The sequence below is a fragment of the Salvelinus fontinalis genome, chromosome 35, assembly GCF_029448725.1.
Source record: "Salvelinus fontinalis isolate EN_2023a chromosome 35, ASM2944872v1, whole genome shotgun sequence".
NCBI lineage: Eukaryota > Metazoa > Chordata > Actinopteri > Salmoniformes > Salmonidae > Salvelinus > Salvelinus fontinalis.
This window is the reverse complement of record NC_074699.1, coordinates 30,621,094-30,641,882: the sequence shown is the minus strand read 5'-3', so window position 1 is coordinate 30,641,882 and position 20,789 is coordinate 30,621,094. Positions and strand designations below refer to the sequence as shown.

Here is a 20,789-nt window from a genome sequence, read left to right as displayed (position 1 = left end):
CATCTCTGCCCTTCTCTCTCCTCTCTGTCGCTCTACATCTCTACCCTTCTCTCTCCACTCTGTCGCTCTACATCTCTGCCCTTCTCTCTCCTCTCTGTCGCTCTACATCTCTACCCTTCTCTCTCCACTCTGTCGCTCTACATCTCTGCTGTTCTCTCTCCACTCTGTCGCTCTAGATCTCTGCTCTTCTCTCTCCTCTCTGTCGCTCTACATCTCTGCTCTTCTCTCTCCTCTCTGTCGCTCTACATCTCTACCCTTCTCTCTCCACTCTGTCGCTCTACATCTCTGCCCTTCTCTCTCCTCTCTGTCGCTCTACATCTCTGCCCTTCTCTCTTCTGTCCTCTGTACTCCTTTTCTCTCTTTACCTCTCCCCCTCCTCACCTCTATCCTCCCTTTCCACCTCTCCTCTTTTCCTGTATTCCTCTCATCCCCTGTTCCCCATGCTGCCAGGCCCTGGCAGTGCTGTTGACTCATTGAGATGTGTAAATCCCTTTGACATGGGATGAATAGACAGTTCCTGGCAGGGCGCCCCACGCCACTTTGTGCACTGCCACTTAATTGGAGCGCCCCAGTTTGCCCTCCCTCCCCTCGCCCCCTCGCCCCCTACACCCTCCACACCCCCTGCTCTCTCGCTCTGGCCAGGTTCTTTCTGATATCAAAGGGGGGGTTATGCATCCCTTCAAAGTGCTTAAAACCCATTCAGCTCGGTGGTTTTGCTTAGGAGGTCCTTTTTAAAAGGAACAGTATTACCATCACATTATATTTTCTGTCATTAAGGAAAACTTAGAGTATGTACCCTGAAGACATAGGATAGAGTGCTTTCATTGGCTTAGATTCATCTTCTGTCTGAATCAACGGCCACCAGCCTGTCTACGGAAGGTATTATGATCACAATGCATATTTTTATCTACATGTCAACATGTCCTACTTACAGCTGAGGGTTCTATACATACAGAATATACATACATACACCACTGTATTCCACTTGTCTCCCTTTGAGAGTGTTTATGTGTGTGTGGGTGTATGTGTTTGTTTGTTTTTAACCGTCACGATGTGCATCCATCCGTAACGTTTATAAACAGATCGACTGGCGCTCTCCTCACGAGTCTCTGGGATGGGCGAGAGGAGGAGCAGAGAGGATTGTGGGAGCAGGCGAGGGGCTGTTTAGGTATCAGGTTTGTCCTGGAAGCACATGGATAGGTAGAGGATGCAAGAGGATGAAGATGCTTCCAGGTTATCTGGCGTGCGTTGCGATCCATGCACAGTATCCTCTCTTGCACCAACAGCTGTAATTTGTCTGGTTGTTGTTATGTCTTCAGTAGACAGTTTGCGATAGGTCAAAAGTCAATATGGTGTCTGCAACCCTGAATTCACACTATGATATTCCTTTCTCCTTGTTGGTCGTACAGAGGAGCACCTGGGTAAACCATGCCAGGTGATGTGGGAGAGAGAAAGAGACACCTGCCTTAGCTGAGGACATATGTTGCCCTATGAGAGGTCCATGAGAGAGACCACAGTACAGAGCCCAGAGGGGCCATTGGTACAAGCTTTTCAAAAGGGATGAGGAAAAAACAAAGAAACAAACCAAATACAAGATTGGCCGCCCACCGATCTCAGGTAGACACATGACATAGATGCAGCGGGGCCCCTGCTGAGGATACTATAGTATGTTTACTCTCTAAGACTTTATTCTGGGTTATACCTTCATAATATAGTCAACACTATATGACTCAGTCACAGTCCCATGGTCTTTATAGACAGAAATGTTTCCCTAATATGTCTGCAGCTATTCAAATAATACAATGAGCTATTACTTGCCTTTCTATGCATTTAGTCAAATGTACAGGTCAACGAAATGCCCTACTTGGTATACAGTAAGTTAATACTGCCTGGTAAAGATAGGAATCTAGGATTAAAAAGGTGTAATCGTTGTACTATCCACAATTATGAGTTTTGTGATCTACAAGCGTACTGAGGAATACAGTAAAGTCAGATCCATGCTATAGTACATCACTCATGTCCATTGGAGAGGAAGACTGGTTCATTATGCAAATAGTATACACTATAGTAGTCTTACAGTCTAACTAACTCCAAAATGAAACAGGAAGTAAGTTCTCTAAAACGAGGAACATATTGTCAATGGTAGTAGGGAAGATAGAGTAAGGGATTTCAGAGGGAGGAGGTGGGTTGCTTGGGTATTTTATCCTATATCAGGAACGCTGGACTTGGATGAGTCTTCTTAGTGGAGGATCCCACTTGGGGGAAAAAGGTGGGGTTTTAGATGAACTACTTACAGTAACATGCATCAAAGTTTTGTCCCCCCCCCCCCTACAGAGGAAATGGTTTCTCCAGTAATATTCTTCTGATGTTGTCAATCATCTTGATTCATCATTTGAGTCAGTGTTTTGTTTTGTTTGTTTTTGTTTTCTTACAAAAAAGCTGGAGGTAAAATAGCGGAGAGGAAGTGGGAGTAGGAAGAGGCTCTGAAGCATTTCTCTGCAGGGGTTTTAGGGGTTCTTTTCTTCTTCTCCAGTGAAGTCATCTTTAGATGATGTTGTGCTTTGTGGGGTTCCTCATGCCATTGATCAGTCACTCTTAAGTCATCAGCGTTCAGTCGCCAGGTTATCTGCAGACATGGAGAGAGAAAAAGAGACAGAGAGAGAGAGAGACAGAGAGAGAGAGAGAGAGAGAGAGAGAGAGAGAGAGAGAGAGAGAGAGAGAGAGAGAGAGAGAGAGAGAGAGAGAGAGAGAGAGAGAGAAACAGTGGAGGTCATTAAATGTGTATGAGTCAGACCACCCATCTGTGTGCCCCTTTTGTGCCCCCCCCCCACACACACACACACAACTGTTAGTGAGAGAGCGAGAGGCTCGCATCGAAGGGACCCCACCACAACCTCCACAGACACTGGGCCCACCGTGTCACAGCCATGACGCAGGCTGACTCACTGTTATTTGGGGGGGGGAGGGGGGGGGGGGGGTGCCCTCCCTGGTGCCTGTGTAAAAACAAAGGGTCGGTGACCACCCTGTGAGTGTGTACGGTCTGACTGCATCGACGCTGTGTGTGTACGGTCTGACTGCATCGGCGCTGTGTGTGTACGGTCTGACTGCATCGGCGCTGAGATTCTGAGTGACAGCGGCGGCTGCATGGGGGGTGACTCCTTCATCAGCTTCAATTAAGGCCAGAGAGACAGAGATGACTACAGAGGCCGCTCACTAACAGCATGGATGAGTCTAACCTCTGGATTAAACACAACCCCTCAGTCAAATACCACTCTCTGGGTTTGAGTCTTTAGAATAATATTCATTAAGTTTATAGTTTTATGATATATTCATCTCTAGAATGCATCCTACAGTATCTATTTGGTCAGTTCTGATTTCCTTGAGCCATTATTACAATATACAAGCATTTCGCTACACTCGCATTAACATCTGCTAACCATGTGTATGTGACAAATAAAATTTGATTTTGAATACAAAAAAAACACTTGAGTATACCAAACATTTAGAACACCTAAGCTTTCCACAGGGATACTGGCCCATGTTGACTCCAATGCTTCCCACAGTTGTGGACTATTCTTGATACACTCGGGAAACTGTTGAGAGTGAAAAACCCAGCAGCATTGTAGTTCTTGACATAAACCGACGTACCATACCACCTTTAAAGGCACTTAAATAATGTGTGTTGCCCATTTAACTCTCTGAACGGTACACATACACAGTCCATGTCTCAAGGCTTAAAAATCCATCTTTAACCTGTCTCCTCTTCATCTACACTGATTGAAGTGGATTTCACAAGTGACATCAATAAGGGATCATAGGTTTCACCTGGATTCACCTGGTCAGTCTGCGTCATGGAAAGAGCAGGTGTTCTTAATGTTTTGTATCCTCAGTGTATAACAACATGGCCGACAACAGAGTGATTACACACAGGCCCACAGTGAAGGAGCGCTACACATCAACAACTGACACATCGGTTCCTTTATCTAACCTGTGTTTACTCTCTAAAGCCAGGCAGTCACGCCACTGTGAGAGAGTGCTTTGGGTTGATATTTTGCTGAAAAATGCTTGAAAGGTTTCCTACCCCCCAGGTAGAGTAGAGGTTTGGGATGATTCATATGGGCTGTGTGTGGGTGGGCCATTAGACAGAGAACAACAGCTACCTGGCACTGGAGCTCCATTTACTGACCCTAATGTAAGGACAGGAGAACAGTACACTGAGGAAAAATATTAGAAGTCACACACACACACACACGCACACGCACACGCACGCGCACGCGCACACGCACGCACACGCACACGCACACGCACACGCACACGCACACACACACACACACACACACACACACACACACACACACGCACGCACACAGCTATTCGAAACAACTCTTGCTAAAATGCTTAAATCCTAGGATCATAAAATCCTTGCTCTCATTACAATAACCTGTAATGATGTGGTTGCTGTATACCATGTGAGACATTTAAGAAATAAGGCCTGAGGGGGTGTGGTATATGGCCTGTTCTTAGCACGATGCAACACGGAGTGCCTGGACACAGCCCTTAGCCGTGGTATATTGCCCATATGTCACAAACCCCCGAGGTGCCTTATTGCTATTATAAAATGTTTACCAACGAAATTAGAGCAGTAAAAATAAATGTTTTGTCATACCTGTAGTGTACGGTCTGATATACCACGGCTGTCAGCCAATCAGCCAACCAATATACCTCGCGAATAGTCCCCGCGATATGCAACTGTTCAGGCAAGTCAGGAACCAATACACACAGTCAGTCAGGAAAGCAAAGGCTAGCTTTTTCAAACAGAAATAAACATCCTGTAGCTCTAACTCCAAAAAGTTTTGGGACACTGTAAATTCCATGGAGAACAAGAGCACCTCCTCCCAGCTGCCCACTGCACTGAGGCTAGGCGACAGGGTCACCACCGATAAATCCATGATAATCGAACATTTCAATAAGCATTTCTCTACGGCTGGCCATGCTTTCCTCCTGGCTACCCCAACCCCGGCCAACAGCTCCGCACCCCTCGCAGCTACTTTCCCAAGCCTCCCCAGCTTCTCCTACACCCAAATCAAGATCGCAGATGTTCTGAAAGAGCTGCAAAACCTGGACCCGTACAAATCAGCTGGGCTAGACAATCTGAACCCTCTCTTTCTAAAATTATCCGCCGCAGTTGTTGCAACCCCTATTACCACTCTGTTCAACCTCTCTTTCATTTCGTCCGAGATCCCTAAAGATTGTAAAACTGCCGCGGTCATCCACCTCGTCAAAGGGGGTGACACTCTAGACCCAAACTGTTACAGACCTATAACCATCCTGCCATGCCTTTCTAAAGTCTTCGAAAGCCAAGTGAACAAAGAGATCACTGACCATTTCGAATCCCACCGTACCTTCTCCGCTGTGCAATCCGGTTTCCGAGCTGGTCACGGGTGCACCTCAGCCACGCTCAAGGTACTAAACAATATCATAACCGCCATCGATAAAAGACAGTACTGTGCAGCCGTCTTCATCAACCTGGCCAAAGCTTTCGACTCTGTCAATCACCACATTCTTATTGGCAGACTCAATAGCCTTTGTTTCTCAAATGACTGCCTCACCTGGGTCACCAACTACTTCGCAGATAGAGTTCAGTGTGTAAAATCGGAGGGCCTGTTGTCCGGACCTCTGGCAGTCTCTATAGGGGTGCCACAGGGTTCAATTCTCGGACCGACTCTTTTCTCTATATATATCAACGATGTCGCTCTTGCTGCGGGTGATTCCCTGATCCACTTCTACGCAGACGACACCATTCTGTACACATCTGGCCCTTCTTTGGACACTGTATTAACTAACCTCCAAACAAGCTTCAATGCCATACAACACTCCTTCCGTGGCCTCCAACTGCTCTTAAACGCTAGCAAAACCAAATGTATGCTTTTCAACCGTTCGCTGCCCACACCCGCCCGCCCGACTAGCATCACTACTCTGGACGGTTCTGACCTAGAATACGTGGACAACTACAAATACAGTGGGGCAAAAAAGTATTTAGTCAGCCACCCATTTAAAAATATGAGTGAGGCCTGTAATTTTCATCATAGGTACACTTCAACCATGACAGACAAAATGAGAAAAGAAAATCCAGAAAATCACATTGTAGGATTTTTTATGAATTTATTTGCAAATTATGGTGGACAATAAGTATTTGGTCACCTACAAACAAGCAAGATATCTGGCTCTCACAGACCTGTAACTTCTTCTTTAAGAGGCTCCTCTGTCCTCCACTCGTTACCTGTATTAATGGCACCTGTATGAACTTCTTATCAGTATAAAAGACACCTGTCCACAACCTCAAACAGTCACACTCCAAACTCCACTATAGCCAAGACCAAAGAGCTGTCAAAGGACACCAGAAACAAAATTGTAGACCTGCACCAGGCTGGGAAGACTGAATCTGCAATAGGTAAGCAGCTTGGTTTGAAGAAATCAACTGGGAGCAATTATTAGGAAATGGAAGACATACAAGACCACTGATAATCTCCCTCGATCTGGGGCTCCACGCAAGATCTCACCCCGTGGGGTCAAAATGATCACAAGAACGGTGAGCAAAAATCCCAGAACCACACGGGGGGACCTAATGAATGACCTGCAGAGAGCTGGGACCAAAGTAACAAAGCCTACCATCAGTAACACACTACGCCACCAGGGACTCAAATCCTGCAGTGCCAGACGTGTCCCCCTGCTTAAGCCTGTACATGTCCAGGCCCGTCTGAAGTTTGCTAGAGAGAATTTGGATGATCCAGAAGAAGATTGGGAGAATGTCATATGGTCAGATGAAACCAAAATATAACTTTTTGGTAAAAACTCAACTCGTCGTGTTTGGAGGACAAAGAATGCTGAGTTGCATCCAAAGAACACCATACCTACTGTGAAGCATGGGGGTGGAAACATCATGCTTTGGGGCTGTTTTTCTGCAAAAGGACCAGGACGACTGATCTGTGTAAAGGAAAGAATGAATGGGGCCATGTATTGTGAGATTTTGAGTGAAAACCTCCTTCCATCAGCAAGTGCATCGAAGATGAAACGTGGCTGGGTCTTTCAGCATGACAATGATCCCAAACACACCGCCCGGGCAACGAAGGAGTTGCTTCGTAAGAAGCATTTCAAGGTCCTGGAGTGGCCTAGCCAGTCTCCAGATCTCAAACCCATAGAAAATCTTTGGAGGGAGTTGAAAGTCCGTGTTGCCCAGCAACAGCCCCAAAACATCACTGCTCTAGAGGAGATCTCCATGGAGGAATGGGCCAAAATACCAGCAACAGTGTGTGAAAACCTTGTGAAGACATACAGAAAACGTTTGACCTCTGTCATTGCCAACAAAGGGTATATAACAAAGTATTGAGATAAACTTTTGTTATTGACCAAATACTTATTTTCCACCATAATTAGCAAATAAATTCATTAAAAATCCTACAATGTGATTTTCTGGATTTTTTTTTCTCATTTTATCTGTCATAGTTGATCGCACTAAACAAAATTTCAACTCCTATAGAAACTATAGACTGTTTTCTATCCAATAATAATAATAATATGCATATTGTACGATCAAGGATTTTGTGGGAAGCCGTTTCAAAAATTACCCAATTAGCATAAATAGTCTAAACAGCGCCCCCATCCCCAACAGGTTAATTTCTGTATGTATATATTTACCCTGTTGCCTGCCTAGGTTTGTGTGGGATTGTTTTATTTGTGATGTAGCTCGGTGAGGTTATGCCCAATTTTTTGTTTTCACGCATTTATAAGAGTGTGTTATTTAGGAGCTTTGTTTGTTCCTCCTTGCGTGAGTAACGGGTATCTCTGTTGTCGAGGTCGTTTGACTTTTGGATTGTGCCATACCTGTATTTGGTGGACTTGCCTATTAAAAGTCATTGTCACACATCTACAAAATAGCTTCCAATACTCTACTCAGCAAATTAGATGCACTCTATCACAGTGCCATCCGTTTTGTTACCAAAGCGCCTTATACCACCCACCACTGCGACCTGTATCCTCTAGTCGGCTGGCCCTCGTCGCAAAACTCACTGGCTCCAGGTCATCTACAAGTCTATGCTAGGTAATGCTCCGCCTTATCTCAGCTCACTGGTCACGATAACAACACCCACCCGTAGCACGCGCTCGAGCAGGTATATCTCACTGGTCATCCCCAAAGCCAACACCTCCTTTGGCCGCCTTTCCTTCCAGTTCTTTGCTGCCAGTGACTGGAACGAATTGCAAAAATCGCTGAAGCTGGAGACTTACATTTCCCTCACTAACTTTAAACATCAGCTATCTGAGTAGCTAACCGATCGCTGCAGCTGTACATAGTCCTTCTGTAAATAGCCCACTCAATCTACCTACCTCATCCCCATATTGTTTTTATTTACTTTGCTGCTCTTTTGCACACCAGTATCACTACTTACACACCATCATCTGCTCACCATCTGCTCATCTATCACTCCAGTGTTAATCTGCTAAATTGTAATTACTTTGCTATTATGGCCTATTTATTGCCATACCTCCTCACGCCATTTGCACACACTGTATATAGACTTTCTGTTTTTTCTATTGTGTTGACTGTACGCTTGTTTATTCCATGTAACTCTGTGTTGTTGTTTCTGTAGCACTGCTTTGCTTTATCTTGGCCAGGTTGCAGTTGTGAATGAGAACTTGTTCTTAAAACTAGCTTACCTGGTTAAATAAAGGTGAAATCTTTTTTATTTTTTATCAGCATTCAGGGCTCAAAACACCCAGTTTAAAATGTAGCTTTAATCTCAGGTGGTAATACTTATCACTGCCTGCCTCCCATCTAATTTCATCATCATCTCTTTACATTTTCCAAAATGGTCAGGCATGATTTCCTACATGAAAACAGGAGAGAGTAAGGCCTCAATTGGTACTACCATATCAGTACGGCCCGGGTGAGGCACTTGTTCACAAACAAAGCCTCTCTTTCTCCAGCTGAGGCCCAACATACGCAGGTGGTTCAGGGCAGCACACACACGTGCCCTTCCCTGTGAGGATACAGTCTGTACTGCTTACATACCAGATTCAGAAAAAAACAACTGTAAGCTACTGCTTTGTCCCAGTACAGAAGGGTGATTCCTCACAAAACTAGAATAAACCGGACCCCTTTGGAGGAAGTATTGTTGACATATATTTTACATTTGTATCTTAAAGCATAACTGATAAATAATGAATTGAAGTTGGAACATTTCTGGCATTTTGGCCTTACCCAAGCCTCCTAAATAAAGCGCTGTTCTGTTCTAGTCTCCATCCAGTAACCTGTGCTAGACTCAGTGTCCGTGAGTATCCATCCAACTAGAGATCACAGTCACTGCCCCAGGGCTACACTCATCCACTCTGAGAGAACCAACACAGCCCTGAATACACCCCTGGCTAAGAGGTAAGCTGTGTTCGGGAGCAACACAATACTCTAGCAGTGTGAACAACACAGCTACCCAGTGATGGGAACGGTGGGCCACTCCGCAGCACCAAAGCCAGGTGTTAGCACTTGAGGTCGCTTGCCTCATCAATAATTGACAGAGGCAAACCAATCAGAACAATTTGCTCCCCACAGCAAAGTGCTGAAGCAGGCTCACACCGGTGAATCATTAATGAGGCAATTAGCAGAGACGGTTAGACGGTTAGCCTCTTGCTAGCACCGCACCGCTCCTCTGACGCTACGGTAAACTGCACCTGGTCCTGTCATAGATACTGTTGACAGAGTGGTCCTGGTCAACACTCAGATAAGGAGAGAGGGAAAGCTGCAGAATGTAATGATGTGCTGCTGAAGCCACTGGGTAGAATGTGAGCTGCGTTACAGAATTAAATGTTGTCAATGTGTTGCAAAGGCCTCTTTAGGAACACAATGCAAATCCGTCACCATGGGGGATTGACCAGTATTGGCCGTTGCCGTGGAGAGGGCCAGCTGGAGCTGTTTCTGTGGCTATTCCGGTGTGGGAGAGTCTTTATGGACAAGGATAACTTCGACCCAGGTGACATCGCTCAAACATTGGGGAAAACAACAACAAAGATGGCGTTTCTCTTTAAAGGCCAGGGTCCAGGATTGTTGTTTGACGGAGAAATCAAAGTCCTGAGGGAGCTGCTCACGAAGCCTGATCGAGCGACCATATTGGAACCATATCATAGCTAATCGATGCAGCTCTCTCTGCTCTTTCAGCTCTGGGTCCAGTTGAGGCTCAATTAAACCAGCAACCTTGATCTGAGGAACAAACCATGCAAACCTTGCACAGTGCATAGATTATTCCCAAACACATACATATTCACACACATGCATACTCACATATAAGTAATACAAAAAATATATATACTATGTACTATACTATTTGATGTCCATTATGTTTAGTTCAAATGAAACACTGAGGAGATGAATAGTAAGTTGTTTACCCATACTCAGGCTTTTCCCCTTTGAAAAAGACAAGCTTTCCCCTGAATATCTCGGCTTTCTAATCACCTTAATGCAGTCTCAGTTTCAATATATCTCACTGATGGAAGGATTAGGAAAGGGAGGGAGGAAATGAGAAAGGCAGAGAGAGAAAAAGGAGAGAGAGAGGAGAGAAAATGGCTAACAAATTAATTTGTTTCCCTGCGTTCAAATTTATTTCATACTTCAAATTTGTTATATTTGTATTTTAGTAATTGTTTTCTTATTCAATGTAGCATTTTATTGGAATTAGACTGAGACAAAAACCCATAATTATTTTACACAGCTGAACTGACTTCCACAGTACATCATTTTAAATCATGTTTCTAATGTAATGTCTTCAACCTACCTATGCAGCATATTCACTATTTATCATCATAACTATTCCATAGTAACAACTTTGGAGCAGTTTTATCTCCTTACTTGATTTACATAGCTCTTAAAGGGGCAGCGCAATTATATTACAATTGATTGGTTGGCCTGTCCACTGGCATGGCTGATATTGACACTTGTAGACAGTTACTGTCTGTTTAATGATCACTAGTCACTTTTATAGCCCTCTCTGGACCACGTCACTAATAAATATTTGCAAAGAGGAAATTTGCCCTATGTCTTGAGAGAGCCATAAAGCTGGCACCTATGTGTTTTGAGATTAGCATGTAATTAAAATAGTAAATCAATATTTATTAAGCGCTATTGCAAAACAAATGAGAATTGGAGCAGGGTCGCCAATGCATGCCGGGGCCAAGAGAGCAACGATTCCTTTTGCTTTTCAACTCTATCTCTCTCTCCCTCTCTCTCTCTCCCTCTCTCTCTCTCTCTTATACCAGCAGCTTAATATAAAACACTGCAGCATTAAATGCACTCACTATGACTTAATTTAATTTATAATGTGAATATAAAATGCATATATCACCTTTTTCTCAATCAATTGTTGAAACAAATGTAATAATAACTTTGTGTGTGTCTGTGCGTGCAATCGTGTGTGCAGGTGTGTGCATAGCTATACTGTATTTGTGTGTATGCTTTAGTCTGTGTTTGTGCTTGCATCTGGACGAGGGATAGGAGAACTTGAAGATGCTCTCTCTCTCTCTCTCGCTCTCTCTCTCTCTCTCTCTCTCTCTGTCTCTCTCTCTGTCTCTCTCTCTCTCTCTCTCTATCTCTCTCTCTCTCTCACTCTGTCTCTCGCTCTCTCGCTTGCTCTCTTGCTCGCTCTCTCTCTCGTCCTTCAGCTTTTGTTGTTCTTCTGTAAACGGAGGAGCTGAGAATAACTCTGCTCACGTTACACTTCACTGTGCATAAAACCATCTCAACAGCGCTGGCTGCTCACTGTCACACACTGTCTGTCTGGAGCACAGCAGGGCAGGGCAGAGAGAGAGCTAGAGAGAGAGCTAGAGCGAGAGCGAGAGAGCGAGAGAGAGAGAGAGAGAGAGAGAGAGAGAGAAAGAGAGAGAGAGAGCATCTTCAAGTTCTCCCAAATACAGTATAGCTATGCACACACCTGCAAACACTCAGCACACACCCAGGGGGAGGTCAGACAATCCTCCCCTACTGTATCCAAAACCTAGGTGTAACGGGTGACGCTCTCCTCATCCTCGGACGAGGTGAGGAGAGAGGGATCTGAAGACCAAAACGCAGGCTTTGGGAAATAAGCCATCTTTATTAACACAACGATAAAGATGGCAAACACGAAACGAAACAAACACTTTCCAAACTACAAAATAACAAAACGACGTTGACGCAACCTGAACATAAACTTACATAACTAAACATAAACTTACGTACAGGAAAACAGACGACATCGAAACGAAACGAAACAAACAAACGCTACAGTCCCATGTGGTACGAACAGACATACGGACACAGGAGACAATCACCCACAAACAAACAGTGAGAATGCCCTACCTAAATATGACTCTTAATTAGAGGCAAACGCAAACCACCTGCCTCTAATCAAGAGCCATACCAGGCAAACCAAAACCAACATAGAAACAGATAACATAGAATGCCCACCCAACCTCACGTCCTGACCAACTAACACACAAAAACTAACATAAATAGGTCAGGAACGTGACAGTACCCCCCCCACAAGGTGCGAACTCCGGACGCACCAGCACAAAGTCTAGGGGAGGGTCTGGGTGGGCATCTAACCACGGTGGTGGTTCAGGCTCGGGGCGCGGTTCCCACCCCACCATAATCCATCCTAACTTCCTCCCTCCAAGAATGTCCACCCTCTTTTGACCCCCACAAAATTCCCTCAACAACATATCTAATAGGGACAACACCGGGACAGAGAGATAAATCAAGAAAGAGGGATAGATAAGAATATAGAGATAGATGAAGATAGAGAGGGAGATTAGGATAGAGGGGCAACTCCGGACTGAAAGGCAGCTCCGGACAGAGAGACAGCTCTGGACTGATGGGCAGTTCTGGGTATCCAGCCTTTTCAGGCTGAAGGACAGCTCATGGCTGACTGACGAATCTCGACGCTCATGGCAGGCTGACGGCTCTCGACGCTCATGGCAGGCTGACGGCTCTCGACGCTCATGGCAGGCTGACGGCTCTCGACGCTCATGGCAGGCTGACGGCTCTCGACGCTCATGGCAGGCTGACGGCTCTCGACGCTCATGGCGCTCTGACGGCTCTGGCTGCTCATGGCGCTCTGACGGCTCTGGCTGCTCATGGCGCTCTGACGGCTCTGGCTGCTCATGGCGCTCTGACGGCTCTGGCTGCTCATGGCTCGCTGGCGGCTCTGGCAGATCCTGTCTGGTTGGCGGCTCTGGCAGATCCTGTCTGGTTGGCGGCTCTGGCAGATCCTGTCTGGTTGGCGGCTCTGGCAGATCCTGTCTGGTTGGCGGCTCTGGCAGATCCTGTCTGGCTGACGGCTCTGGCAGATCCTGTCTGGCTGACGGCTCTAGCGGCTCCTGTCTGGCTGATGGCTCTAGCGGCTCCTGTCTGGCTGACGGCTCTGTAGGCTCATGGCAGACGGGCGGCTTTGCAGGCTCATGGCAGACGGGCGGCTTTGCAGGCTCCTGGCAGACGGATGGCTCAGACGGCGCTGGGGAGACGGATGGCTCAGATGGCGCTGGGGAGACGGATGGCTCAGATGGCGCTGGGGAGACGGATGGCTCAGATGGCGCTGAGGAGACGGATGGCTCAGATGGCGCTGGGGAGACGGATGGCTCTGGCCGGATATGGCGCACTGTAGACCTGGTGCGTGGTGCCAGAACTGGAGGCACCGTGCTAATGACAAGCACCTTCCTACTAGTGCGGGGAGCAGGGACAGGGCACACTGTATTCTCAAAGCCTACTCTACCCCTGATGCGTGGTACCGGCACTGGTGACGCCGGGCTGAGGACAAGCACATCAGGATTAGTAGGGGGAGAATATACAGTGTGTACAGGGCTCTGGAGACGCACTGGTAGCTTAGTGCGTGGGGCCGGAACTGGAGGCACCGGGCTAGATACACGCACTACAGGGAGAGTGCGTGGAGGAGGAACAGGGCTCAGGATACGCACTGGTAGCCTAGTGCGTAGTGTAGACACTGTAGGTACTAGGCTGGGGCGGGGAGGTGGTGCCGGAAATACCGGACCGTGGAGGCGTACTGGCACTCTTGAGCATTGAACCTGCCCAACCTTACCTGGTTGAATGCTCCCGGTTGCCCGACCAGTGCGGGGAGGTGGAATAACCCGCACCGGCCTATGTAGGCGAACCGGGGAAACCATGCGTAAGGCAGGTGCCATGTATGCCGGCCCGAGGAGACGCACTGGAGACCAGACGCGTTGAGCCGGCCTCATGACACCTGGCTCAATGCCCAATCTAGCCCTCCCAGTGCGAGGAGGTGGAATAACCCGCACCGGGCTATGCACTCGTACAGGAGACACCGTGCGCTCTACTGCGTAACACGGCGCCTGCCCGTACTCCCGCTCTCCACGGTAAGCCTGAGAAGTGGGCGCAGGTCTCCTACCTGCCCTTGGCCCACTATCTCCTAGCCCCCCCCCAAGAAATTTTTGGGAATTACTCACGGGCTTTTTCGGCTTCCGTGCCAGACGCGTTCCCTCATAGCTCCGGTTCCTCTCCCAGGTAGCCTCTGCTCTCCTCAATGCCTCCACCTGTTCCCATGGGAGGCGATCCCTCCCAGCCAGGATCTCCTCCCAAGTGTAGCAACCCTTTCCATCCAATAAATCGTCCCATGTCCATTGCTCCTTTCTCTCCTGTCCCTTACTCCGTTTCGTTTTCCCTTGCCGCTTGGTCTTAGCTTGGTGGGTGATTCTGTAACGGGTGACGCTCTCCTCATCCTCGGACGAGGTGAGGAGAGAGGGATCTGAAGACCAAAACGCAGGCTTTGGGAAATAAGCCATCTTTATTAACACAACGATAAAGATGGCAAACACGAAACGAAACAAACACTTTCCAAACTACAAAATAACAAAACGACGTTGACGCAACCTGAACATAAACTTACATAACTAAACATAAACTTACGTACAGGAAAACAGACGACATCGAAACGAAACGAAACAAACAAACGCTACAGTCCCATGTGGTACGAACAGACATACGGACACAGGAGACAATCACCCACAAACAAACAGTGAGAATGCCCTACCTAAATATGACTCTTAATTAGAGGCAAACGCAAACCACCTGCCTCTAATCAAGAGCCATACCAGGCAAACCAAAACCAACATAGAAACAGATAACATAGAATGCCCACCCAACCTCACGTCCTGACCAACTAACACACAAAAACTAACATAAATAGGTCAGGAACGTGACACTAGGTCAGCTAAGTCAGCCCTCCACGGCCCCACTTCCAGCCCTAGTCACGCAAACCCAGGACTAATGGGCCTAAAATAACACTGTGACACCTCCACTTCCTATTTCAGACACACATACAGGAACACACAAGAGGCGCTCTCACACATACTGGTGTGCACACACGTACAAACACCTACCCACACACACACGCACGCGCACACACACGCACGCGCACACACTTCACCTCAACGAGACCCTCTTCCCCTTTTCAACCACAGTTATAAAAAGGTGAGTGCAGACTATCTATCTCGCCACACTTTCTACATCTATAGCAAGTTAAGGGACTGGAGAAAGCAAACAGTTGTAAATAAATACAACCCCTTTCACCTCAGTAGGCTAAGATGCACAGATTATTGTAGGAATGGCTGCTACAGTGTCTAGAGCTATATATCTACTGTACATATGCTATGCAAAAGAGAAAGAGAAGCCAATAAAAACTCAATGGAGCACTCCTTTTATTGTTTAAAAATTGCTCTACATTTTAACGGCTGAAGAAAACATTGGTCAGATTCAATTATGCATTAAAAAAAATACGTTATGAGCTGGCGGCTAAATTATTGATGCTGGCATGGATAGTGGCTCGGCGTTGCCAATGTGTCACCGCATTTGTGCTGACGTTTCTTCCTGTATTGATCATTTCTCATCTAAAAAGGTCCATAAAGTCTTGATCTGTGAAAGATGGTTGGTGGCTGGGATATCCTGTAATAAGTAGATTGGAGAAATGATACATAATTATTGGAGGGAGTGAAAATGGGTTTGATATCATATCTAACATAAAACACTGGATGTATGAACTGGACTTTTTTGTCACAGTCTGAGGATTTAAACTAAATCAATTGAAACCACTTAAATGTTCTTCGGCCGGATGTGTTATTCATTTGTCTGCATCAGGTCCAGTGTGCCACATTTACCAGAAATATTGAGCCACAGTTAGGGCTGTGGCGGTCACGAAATTTCATCAGCCGGTGATTGTCAAGCAAACAACTGTCGGTTTCACGGTAATTGACTGTTAATAAACATAAACACATTTAGCATCTCCTGGCTTCCACACACAAGCCATTTTAAAAAGTCTAATATATCCATGTAATATAGCCAATAGCATACCCCGAGTTGTCATTACGTTAGGTCCTGATGGCTGTGGGCTACACTAGTTAATTTAGCAGACAAGATTTGCTTATAATTCCGTAGCATTATTTTATAGTTCTGGGACAGTGGAGGGATGCCGCTATTCTGTGTTGAGCGGTAAACAAGGAAATAGGTATTCCTATAGTCTTAATTTAGAGATACTAATGTAACTTTAGATGTTCTACAAACGTTGGGCAACATGCTTTGATGTTTAATACATTGTAAGGCTGCATGATGCGACTCTAATAATGATTTGAAAAAAGTTGCTTGAAAAAGGTATGAGCTCTGCTTTGTTTTCTTGCGCAGGCTATACACAGGCTATACACAGGCTATACACAGGCTATACACAGGCTATACACACTCTAATAGTCTTGCATTCACAATTTGACAAGCACTTGATAATGCCTCGAATTTCACGGCGGCATCCACTTTGTGGCCGTAATGCACTCTAAATTATCCATGCCTTTTGCAGCCCGGAGTGCTGCCTTGTACCCTTCTCCCTGAGTGTGCTGTACAATCCGAAGCTGCGAGTGTCCTTATCCAATACCAAGGTCCATATTGAAGATGTTGGAAGAACAGTCCACATTTACTTTCGTCAGCCAACAAGATGAGTAGGCCTAACGAACAGCAAAAGCACTAGCCAATGTCAAACTACGATACCCCATAGTACAAAAGTCGACCTATTCTATTCTGTGCGAGAAATAAATATTCCAAACACATTCTGGGACAGTTGTGGGATGCAATAGATCCCAAATGAATACAACCACTAGCATAAAAAAATAAATAATGCCATGTGGCTGACGCAACAGATCAGAACGTTTAGCTTAAAATGTTGATAAACTATTAGGCTATTTCTTCACATTATAAGTGCAGCAATGTGCACATGGTAGTAGGCTATAAGAGCAAATGTTCCATTAGCGGAAAACACAATTATCAAAAGTTACTGCAAATGCAATTATAAATGTAATGGTTTTATGATGAAGGTGCATTTTTATGGTGAAAATGATCTTCCCCAAACTTGAAACTCACACACTGCTTATGTATGCCAGTTAGGCTCTACACCCGTTGTAAAACGGATTCATGTGCTTAATCTTAAGAAGTTATTTGGCCACTTTAGTTGTGATACAAACCTTATTAAAACATATAGGCCTTTGGGCTAGGCTGCATGAGGTGTGCGACTACGATAAGAAAAAGTCCCCCAAAAAAGGCATTGTTTCCTATGCTGGGCATCATTCACAAGTGATAATATATCATCTCACAAGTGATAGGCTAATATTGTCACCCATCAGACTATTCTTGATTTAATCTTGTCTTTTATACTAAATAATATATGTGTGAGATTTGTTTTGATTTAGAATGGACCATTATCATGCACCTGTATCAGGGGCAGTGGTAAAAAATACATGTCATCTATGCAATTAAATAGCGAATGAAGGACGCTTTTCCCCGTGGTTTATTTTCATACAAGCCAGGTTGTAAATACTATATTCCTGTTGTAAATATAAGCAATGTGCTAAATATTAGGAAAGTTGATAAATAAATATAGTAGGCCTAGACTATAGAAAGCTGATGGGATCCTCGTCTTTTTATTAGCGACCATCACTCCGCAATTACATAGCCTATAGAAATGTTGCACAACATGAGCTCATGGGCTCTCATGAAGTGTTTGATTTAGATTTTCAAACACATTTGCATTGATGTCAGAGTGATTAGAGGGACAATAGAATGTTGAGTACCAGGAAGTTAGAAAAGTTTGATTGGCTACTAATGACAATCAGCTGCATCAAAGTTTGGAGAAGCCTAATTACCGTGACTAATCGGTCACGTGAAATTTGACTGCCTTCATGACTCGTGACCTCTGGTGTGGCGGTAATATGGTCACTGCAACAGCCCTAGGCACAGTAATGTAAGCCATTTCTACTTCTCACCACCTTGTATCACTATAAACTCACCAGATACCACATGGAGGTGGTGTTATATCATGTTCACACCATTGTTATGTACGTGTGTATGCGTTTGTGTGTTTAAAAAATGTGTATCTAAGTGGGTTGTTGACTGTCTTTGTCTTGGGACTGTCCCTCTCATATGCACACGGATGTCACACTTCCTGCGATGCAAATGCCTGTGATTTAACTGCAGATAGCCACCAAGTACAGAGCATCTGTTTCTCTCTCTTCTTTCTCTCTCTTTCTTTCTGATATGATTTACCTCCTCTTTTTGGTCATTCCTCATTTTGTCTCTTCCTTTAACCATTACTTGTATTTATGCACGCAAGCAACCGCATGAACGCACACACACACACACACACACACACACACACACACACACACACACACACACACACACACACACACACACACACACACACACACACACACACACACACACACACACACACACACACACACACACACACACACACACACACACACACACACACACACACACAACAACAGACACACACAGCAACAGACACACACCCAGCAACAGACACACACAGCAACAGACACACACCCAGCAACAGACACACACACTGGAACTAATACAGTGAGGAGGCAAGAGAAAACCACACCATTGACGTGCAGGAACGTTTCTGCACAAAAATAAATACAAAGTAAAAACAGGGTTCAATCTGCAGTAATGATGCTGTTATAGCAGCCTGCCAATTCTGGTGTTTTAGCACAACTACCGACGTCTGATATTTCAAATGCCTTTTTTTCTTCATATTTGTTTTTACTTGAATACAGAAACATAATGTATTCTACACAAAAACTGTTAATGAATTAAATCGCAAAAGTGTACAATAAAATGATTTCTCCTGTTTTGACATTGTTCCTGTCCCTTATCCAGAGATGAATGAAACGGGCTGGTGGGATGTGATGTCCGGAGGCAGAAAACACAATTGAAAGATGAGAAAACGAAAGAGAAATGGACGAGTGCGGCTGGCGTACGGCTGCGATGAAAACAGTGTGCTCTTTTCCACCCTACAAGGTTAACGGAACAGAGGATTCGACTTGTGGAAAATTCCAGATGACCTTCTGCTTATCTGAGTCTTATTTTGCCATAACGCTCCCTTGCCTCTGTTCAGTAGCTGTGTTCACAGTGCTTGGTGTAGGTGTTGGGGAGTGAGTGACCCAGAGGCCTATGTAGGAACACCTACAACCAGCCAGAGATAAGAGTTGCCTCAGCTTATTATCACAGCTCATTACAGCCAAGGAAACTGCACACAGCCAAAGCGGCAAGAGTTTGACACACAGCTCTGTTCATCTGAAAGGTTATGATACTTCTCAACTTTCCATTTTAAAATATCAAGCTCAGAAGGGAAAGGTACAATTAAGTCAAATTGAGATTAGGAGAAAGAACAAAAGCTAGTGCTGAAACCCTTTCTGGAGACATAAAAAAAACAGATACACGTCCCAATCAGGTTTCCCTCTGCCCCTGCTATGGTAGACTGTAGAGGAATGTCCCTCCACGGATCTGGGGTCAGCGAGCAGTGAAACAGGCCCTGAATGGCTGTCCTATGTGACTCATGTGTTTATACAATGTGAGGTAGAGGAGAGCGAGGTGGGCCTGTGTGTGGATGTTAGTCATCTATCTCATCACCAGTCCGCTCATCTCTCAACACATAACCCAAACACTGTGTGTCAGAGACTCAGACCTAATCAAACACACATGGAGAAGAAAGCATAACCACACACACATGCATTCACATCTACATACAATTAGCTCCTGTAACACATTACGCAGGTCTGACAGTTTATAAAATCTATCTGCACTGCAATAATGACCTTAACGTTCATGTTTCAAGCAATAATCTTGCATGCATTTGATTAAAGTATCTTATATTTCTACAATGATAAACCCACAAAAAACTCTGCACGGCCATTGCAGAGCAGCCGGTATTTGGTGTGTGGAAATTTCCAGCTAATATGTTTGGTGAGGGAGGGGAACTACACGGGACTTATCTTTCCTAATTCAGGGATATTTTGAAAGTAGAACACTCTGGAGAAGTGTGGTTCTGTCGGCCAGTCTAAATGTACTGTTAGTGAGACCACAGAGAGCAGAGACACACATTACCCAATCAGATCCTGTATTTTTAGAACACAGTAACAATGAGCTCCGTACCATAGATCATAGAGTGTAGCACGCCCACTTGGTGTTTCACAATCTGCAGTTGTTCACCAGTGTCTGTTCGGAAACATACACACTGATGTAGACACACACACGCACAAACACACAGACACACGCACACACACACTCACAGAAACACGCTCAAATCAACAAATGGATATGTGCTCATATTGATGTGTACACGTCTAGTATAGATTACTTCTCCAATTGTAATAATATTTTACCGCCCAGTGAGTCTAAAAGA

General features: G+C 45.2%; 1 protein-coding gene across 2 annotated transcripts in view; it reads right to left on the bottom strand.

The window, feature by feature from the left end:
- Positions 1-1,666: 1,666 nt before the first annotated feature.
- Positions 1,667-20,789, bottom strand: part of LOC129834718 (transcription factor Maf) — a 187,353-nt gene continuing 168,230 nt past the window's right edge. For both annotated transcript variants that reach the window (XR_008756296.1, XM_055899952.1), the window contains one exon: positions 1,667-2,626. The gene's annotated coding sequence lies outside the window, so the exon portion shown is untranslated. The remainder of the gene's footprint in view (positions 2,627-20,789) is intronic.